The 6,000-nt window shown below is 41.9% G+C and overlaps 1 protein-coding gene across 2 annotated transcripts in view; it reads left to right on the top strand.

Annotated features, from left to right (window-relative positions):
* The window catches only part of LOC110496002 (ephrin-A3), a 153,704-nt gene that overhangs the window by 42,432 nt on the left and 105,272 nt on the right, over positions 1–6,000 (top strand). The window lies entirely within an intron of this gene.

Here is a 6,000-nt window from a genome sequence, read left to right on the forward strand (position 1 = left end):
TCCACATTTGAAACAATAACAAAACGGCAAGCCCCACCTCTGTTTTGGTAAAAAGCTGAGGGATGGGAGTATTGTAACTACTCTCAGATGAATAGACAGAGTAATGGATTGAAGGACTGACCATCCATGATATCAAAAGTATTGTTTTAACCAGGCTATACGGTGTTTGTTTACATATACAATGTTTACAAACGTTGGGGGAAAAAACAGCCTATATTTTGGGTTCTCATGGAGTGAGACAGTTGAACTACGCTCATGAGGCATTTCTAAGTTATATTCTTCAAGAATCAATGGATATACACTACCGGTCAAATTTTTTTGAAAACCTACTCATTCAAGGGCTTTCTTTATTTTTTTCATTTTTTTCTACATTGTAGAATAATAGTGAAGACATCAAAACTATGAAATAACACATGTAGAATCATGTAGTAACCAAAAAAAGTGCTAAACAAATCAAAACAATTTATATTTGAGATTCTTCAAATAGCCATCCTTTGCCTTGATGACAGCTTTGCACACTCTTGGAATTCTCTCAACCAGCTTCATGAGGTAGTCACCTGGAATTAATTTCAATTAACAGGTGTGCCCTCTTAAAAGTTTATTTGTGGAATTTCTTTCATTCTTAATGCGTTTGAGCCAATCAGTTGTGTTGTGTTGTGACAAGATAGGGGGGTATACAGAAAAAGCCCTATTTAGTAAAAGACCAAGTCCATATTATGGCAAGAACACATCAAATAATCAAAGAGAAATGACAGCCCATCATTACTTTACGACATGAAGGTCAGTTAATATGGAACGTTTCAAGAACTTTCTTCAAGTTCAGTCGCAAAAACCATCAAGCGCTATGATGAAACTGGCTTTCATGAGGACCGCCACAGAGGCTAAATTCATTAGAGTTTCCAGCCTCAGAAATTGCAGCCCAAATAAATGCTTCACAGAGTTCAAGTAACAGACACATCTCAACATCAACTGTTCAGCGGAGACTGCGTGAATCAGGCCTTCATGGTCGAATTGCTGCAAAGAAACCACTACTAAAGGACACCAATAATAAGAAGACACTTGCGTGGGCCAACAAACACGAGCAATGGACATTAGACCAGTGTAAATTTGTCCTTTGGTCTGGAGTGCAAATTTTAGATTTTTGGTTGCAACCGCTGTGTCTTTGTGTTACATGGTGTGGGTGAACGGATGATCTCTGCATCTGTATATCCCACCGTAAAGCATGGAGGAAGAAGTGTGATGGTGTGGGGGTGCTTTGCTGGTGACACTGTCAGTGATTTATTTAGAATTCAAGGCACACTTAACCAGCATGGCTACCACAGCATTCTGCAGCGATACGCCATCCCATCTGGTTTGGGCTTAGTGGGACTAACATTTGTTTTTCAACAGGACAATGACCCAAGACACCTCGAGCTGTGTAAGAGCTATTTGACCAAGAATGAGAGCGATGGAGTGCTGCATCAGATGACCTGGCCTCTGCAATCCCCCAACCTCATCCAAATTGAGATGGTTTGGGATGAGTCAGACTGCAGAGTGAAGGAAAAGCAGTCAACAAGTGCTCAGCATATGTGGGAACTCCTCCAAGACTGTCAGAACAACATTCCAGGTGAAGCTGGTTGAGAGAATGCCAAGACTGTGCAAAGCTGTCATCAAGGCAAAGGGTGGCTATTTGAAGAATCTCCAGTATAAAGTATATTTGGATTTGTTTAACACTTTTTTGGTTACTACATGATTCCTTATGTGTTATTTCATAGTTTCAATGTCTTCACTATTGTTCCCAGATGTAGAAAGTAGTAAAAATAAAGAAAAACCCTTGATTGAGTAGGTGTTCTAAAACTTTTTACTGTTACTGTATTTATATATATATTTACAAATCCAAAAATGATGTAGCAACTACAGATTGCTCCTTTAAGTTTATCAAAAGTGTACGAGTTTGATCATGTCTCCATTAGGCCTATGGATTTTTTTTTATCAGCATGAATTAGATTGAGCAGTAAAAGTCTCACTTTTATTCCACAGGCTGGAATCCATGCTATGCAGCTGTTGCAAGAGTAAATTTTTCACTGGCTGTCCACTGGTTTAAAAAACAATGATTGATAGGCACCTTAAACTTCTTGAATTTAACCTTTATTGGTTTCAAATATATATTTATATTTGTGAACAGCCATCCACAACAACCACAATCCGTAAGGTGCAAATAGCTAAATGAGAAAGCAGCAGTGTGATTCACATCAATGACCTATGTACTGTAGATATCAATAATAAGTGATATCCGTATTGCCGTAGACCACACCACTGCTGTCATCCTCCAAGCGTTTGTTCAAGTTTGATAATCTTTGGAATGCCGACAGCAGTCGCACCATTGGAAGACATACAGTGAGCACCATAATTCATTGGACAGTGACCATTTTTTGTTATTTTGGTTCTGTACTATAGCACTTTGAGTTTGAAAGGATACAATGACAATGAGGGTGAAGTGCAGACTGTCAGCTTTAATTTGAGTGTATTTTCATACATATCGGATGAACCGTTTAGAAATTACAGCACCTTTTGTACATGGTCCCCCCATTTTAAGGTACTAGACGTATTGGTTGAATTGGCTTCACAGATGTGTGTCGTTAGGCAGGTGTATTCATTTGTGTTTTTAGTGAATGCAGGAGAGCTGTTGATGAATAGAATTGATTCTAGACTTTGCTATTGCCTTTGGAGGTTGTTGTTTGGGTGTGACAACATGAGGAAGACAGCAGTGTCGGTGCAAATGAAGCTGGCCTTCATAAGGCTCAGAAATGAAAATCAATCAATCAGGAACATTGCAAAAACCCTGGGCATGCCCAAGTCAGCAGTTTGGTTCATCATTAACAAGAAAAAAACCTGACAACAGACCAACAGATCGAACAGATCCTGGATGCAGGTGTAGATGTGTCAAAGTCTACCATTCGTAGAAGACTACACCAGCAGGACTACAGAGGAAACACTACAAGATGCAAACCACTGATAAGCCTGAGGAACAGAAAGGCCAGATTACAGTTTGCTAAAAAGCACCTAAAAGAGCCCCAAGAGTTCTGGAAAAAAGTATTGTGGACAGATGAGACAAAGATGAACATGTACCAGAGTGATGGAAATAGGAAAGTGTGGAGAGAAAAAAAGACATGCCCATGATCCAAAGCATACCACCTCATCCGTGAAACATGGTGGAGGGGGTGTTATGGCTTGGGCCTGTATGGCTGCCAGTGGAACAGGCTCACTTGTCTTCATCGATGATGTGACTGCAGACAGAAGTAGAACAATTTAATATTTTATCTGCTCAGATAAAACCAAATGCCTCCAAACTCATTGGACGGCACTTCATCATGCAACAAGACAATGATCCTCAACATACTGCTAGAGCAACGAATGGGTTTTTGATGGCCAAAAAGTGGAAAATCCTTGACTGGCCGAGTCAATCACCGGATCTGAATCCAATTGAACATGCATTTTACATGCTGAAGAGGAGACTAAAGGCAATAAATCCCCGAAACAAGCAGGAACTGAAGATGGCTGCAGTACAGGCCTGGCAGAGCTTCGCCAGGGAAGATATCCAGCGTCTGGTGATGTCCATGCATCGCAGACTTCAAAGTCATTGCATGCAAAGGATATGCGACCAAATATTAACAATGATTATGGAGAGGACTATGTACAAAAGCTTCTAGATTTTCTAAACGGTTTATCCGAGATGTATACCCTCAAATTAAAGCTGGCAGTCTGCACTTCACCTGTATTGTCATTGTATCCTTTCAAACTCAAAGTGCTAGAGAACAGGACCAAAAATAACAAAAAATGGTCACTGTCCAATGAATTATGGTGCTCACTATAGCTTGGACTGTAGCCTACAAAAGCCTATTCCTGCTCTTTTCCCGCGATCCATCAAACACATTTGGTGTGTCTTCATAGTGGTCTCTGATTTATGGTCAGACTCGCCCACGTTGAACAAATTTAAACTTGTGCCTGTTTTCAATGCTGATTGGAATGTCATTGAGAAAACAGAGAAGTGTTACATGCAATCCGTTACACCCCAACCCTGCCGACTGTACATGTGTCTCACATCTGTTATGATGTCTGTCATCACTCTTCATACATATAGCACGCCCCCATCTCCCTTCTCCCCTCTTTTTCATCCGCCATGATCATTTACCAGTACCCAGCTCATTCCCCGAAGTTTCACCTCTTATCCACTCGTTAACTTTCTCTCTCTCACTTTTCATCATGTCCTGACATTGCAGAACATTGTTCTTGATTGCTTGGCAGATGCCATTATCCCGGGCCTGTATCTTCCCAATCTCATTAGCCATTTGTACAGCTGGGTACTTGCTGGAGCGAATCAGGTTAAGTACCACGCTCAAGGGTACACACATCAGTAAGGCCCACCTGGAGTTCATACCTGCCATCCTCCTGATCGCCAATAACCATAACAGACACGCTATGGTGTCCTTCGTCTTTTTCTCTCTTTTCAATTTCTCTCTCCCTCTTCCTTTCTCACCATAGTCTCCTAGGCTCTCACTTGGTCTCTCTCGCCATCTCACTTGTTTTTGGCACAGTGGGGTTAGGTAAACAGAGGAATTGAAAATTCATGTCGGGCAGTAGGGGTGAGAAAGGGAGAGGACAGGGAAGACTTGGGAGGTGGGTGTGATGGTCATGCCATTGTGGTTTACTAACACAACGCTGAACATGGGGAGAGGGGACGGGGACATAGATGGCAAGATTTGAAACTGTACACATCATTGTTAGGTGTTTCTTCGTGACCAAATATTGTTGTTTTTCTTATTAATAATGGTTGGTTACACTCACTAAATGTTTTTATTTGGGATCATTCTCATACCCAGAATTCTCGGAACACTTCATTCAAAGTAGGTCTTTGGTGTTTGAATTTAAAATGTGATTATTATTAAGTGAGAAAAGAAGAGTGATAAAAAGAAACAGGAGGAAATGTATGATGCAGAAGAGAAACAGAGCAGAACATTTATAAAAAAATATTTCTCTGTTATTGAATTCTGTTAGTAAATCATTATCAGGAAAACAAGGATAGATGAAGACAAGGAGGTAGATTGATGATAATATATGATCTAAATAATCAATATGTCCATACCGGTAACAATCATGGATGAATCACTGTGCATGTAGAGTAAACAAGGTAACTTCTCTATAGTGTAAGTGTAACGGATGTGAAACGGCTAGTTTAGTTAGCGTGGGCGCTAAATAGCGTTTCAATCAGTGACGTCACTTGCTCTGAGACCTTGAAGTAGTAGTTTCCCTTGCTCTGCAAGGGCCGCGGCTTTTGTGGAGCGATGGGTAACGATGCTTCGAGGGTGACTGTTGATGTGTGCAGAAGGTCCCTAGTTCGCGCCCGGGTATGGGCGAGGGGACGGTCTTAAATTTGTACTGTTACATTGGTGCCGTGACCCGGATGTAACAGTAAATGTAAATGTAACAGTACAAATTTAAGACCGTCCCCTCGCCCATACCCGGGCGCGAACTAGGGACCTTCTGCACACATCAACAGTCACCCTCGAAGCATCGTTACCCATCGCTCCACAAAAGCCGCGGCCCTTGCAGAGCAAGGGGAACTACTACTTCAAGGTCTCAGAGCAAGTGACGTCACTGATTGAAACGCTATTTAGCGCCCACGCTAACTAAACTAGCCGTTTCACATCCGTTACACTCACCCCCCTTTTGACCTTCCTCCTTTTTCCGCAGCAACCAGTAATCCGGGTCAACAGCATCAATGTAACAGTACAAATTTAAACCGTCCCTCGCCCATACCCGGGCGCGAACCAGGGACCTTCTGCACACATCAACAGTCACCCTCGAAGCATCGTTACCCATCGCTCCACAAAAGCCGCGGCCCTTGCAGAGCAAGGGGAACTACTACTTCAAGGTCTCAGAGCAAGTGACGTCACTGATTGAAACGCTATTTAGCGCCCACGCTAACTAAACTAGCCGTTTCACATCCGTTACATAAGGCTA

Source organism: Oncorhynchus mykiss, chromosome 18, assembly GCF_057628025.1.
Source record: "Oncorhynchus mykiss isolate SJ-2025 chromosome 18, ASM5762802v1, whole genome shotgun sequence".
NCBI classification, from domain to species: domain Eukaryota; kingdom Metazoa; phylum Chordata; class Actinopteri; order Salmoniformes; family Salmonidae; genus Oncorhynchus; species Oncorhynchus mykiss.